Below are 2017 nucleotides of genomic sequence, written 5' to 3'. Positions count from 1 at the left end.
CTGTTCCATGTGGTAGCCAGAAAAATAAAATGGAAACTATGAGGATGGTAGATATTTCCTAAAAATGTTGTTGCTGTTTGGGGACAGGTCTTGCTATGTGAGCTGAGTTGGTCTCAAACTTGAGATATTTCTGCCTGAGCTGACTGCATGCCATTACATTCAGTGAGATATTGGTTTGGAATTGAAATCATGAAGTTTGAATCTGTCGTTGAGATCAACAGCGGGAGAATATGCTGAATAAACATGAAAGGCATGAGATTTCCAATGTTTAGTGTCATGCCTGCACAGGAAGTGAGTAGTGAAATGTGAATGATGGAGGAACGGAAGCAGAATTTGGGACCACCACTATCAAGGAGGGCCGAGAAAGGTGTGGGGATGATGACAGGCTAGATTAAGTTTGTGCTAGAAACTGAAGAACAAGTTTGGAAGGTGATCAAGGGGAAGGGCTTTAGGGAAGACAGTGCTCAGTGTGATTATTGAGGAGATACTCGGTCCACCAAAGTAAGACTAAAGTTCATCCTTGGGTTCAACAACTGGCAAGTCCCTCATGACCAACAAGTTTCTGTAGAGCTGTGAGAAAGAAAAGTCCAGGAGGGGTACACAGATTGAGTGGGAAGAAATACCCTCAACTGCTTCATCTGCATGGAGGAGAGACTGGAAGGCTCGAGTTAACTTTTCATCTCATCAATAACTTCTCAATTATACATAGGAACATACATATGGAATCATACTTTACTGCAATAATTTAGACTCAAATTCAATTATAATTCATTAATTATTAGAGCAAATTCTCCTTCAATTATTACTTTTCTTCCTGTAGGAAATGAAAGCAAATTGTGGTTGAGTAACATTATGTAGATGTTTGTTGAGTGTTTATTATGGGCTAAACTGAACAAATGGCGGCAGAAGAGAGAGTGAATGATGTTCAAAGAAGTTTCTGCCTGACCAAGGACATTGAAAGGGTCTCCTGGGCAGATAGGAGTTGACACTGCTGATTAGATAAGGGCGCGTGTGAGGCTGGGCTCCTAGTGGAGCCCAAGTCTTAGTTTCCTTTTCTTGAAGAACTGGTCTTCTGTGGAAATTGAACCTGCCAGACCAAGAAGGCTCTGGAATAGTCATTAAGGGGCAAGGATAACTGGACCAGGGACTGTTAACGGAGGGGCTGCAAGGCATTTTTGAAGTTGTGTTTGCCTTTGCCCTCTCATGGAATCCAAAGCTCCCCAAGGTTGGCCTTCCACCTGAACTTGTCGTTGAGTCTACAAGGTGGGGAGGAGACTGGCAACTCAATGGTGAAGACCATGGATGAAGTTCTCCATGTCTTCGTTCAGTGTGACAGCTATTCTTGTTATTGCTACACAATTTTATTTAAAAAATCCAGACATAATCAAAAATGAAAATCCTCTACCAAGAGGTGTGACATGCATCTTCTCAGGAAGAGAAGGATGAGTCAGGTGACCCTATCTCAGTTGGCTCACCAAGATGTGTCAATCATGGGCCCACTGGTCTAAATTCTGAGAGCCAAAGTCCTGTCCTCCAATGGCAAACCAGTATCCTTAGAGCTGGCTTCCTATTGGCTGGCAGGTGTGGGCGGGGCCACCGGCTCCTGGAGCTGCCATTAGCTCCACCCCCATTCCATGCAAACGAAGTCAGAGCTCTGATGAACCCACGTGACTGGTCATGTGGTTGATGATGCATTCTCCCCACCCCTCCAGTGACGTCATCATCAGCAGAAACTCCCAGAAGAGCTTGCCCAGAGGTGGTAAGAGGTTGGCAGGCCTTCTCACTGGACCAGGGGGACCAGGGGGCGGGGGCTCTGGCAGGCCCCACCCCCTTCCAGGGCCTCGAGGCTTTAGGGGCCCAGGGGCCCGTGGGAAGTACCCAGGGGTCCCCAAGCACACTCTGCTCCCATTGGCTGCTCGTGCCGGCATGCAAATGAGGCGACGTCACTTCCGGAGGCTGCTGAGCGCCATCTTCTCTTTCTGGCGCGCGGGAGGAGGGACGGGCGCGGGTGGGCGCG

This window comes from Dipodomys merriami, unplaced genomic scaffold (assembly GCF_024711535.1).
Source record: "Dipodomys merriami isolate MVZ:Mamm:240054 unplaced genomic scaffold, mDipMer1.0.p SCAF_297, whole genome shotgun sequence".
Taxonomy (NCBI): Eukaryota; Metazoa; Chordata; class Mammalia; order Rodentia; family Heteromyidae; genus Dipodomys; species Dipodomys merriami.
The sequence above is the reverse complement of the archived record's forward strand: the minus strand, read 5'-3'. Positions refer to the sequence as shown.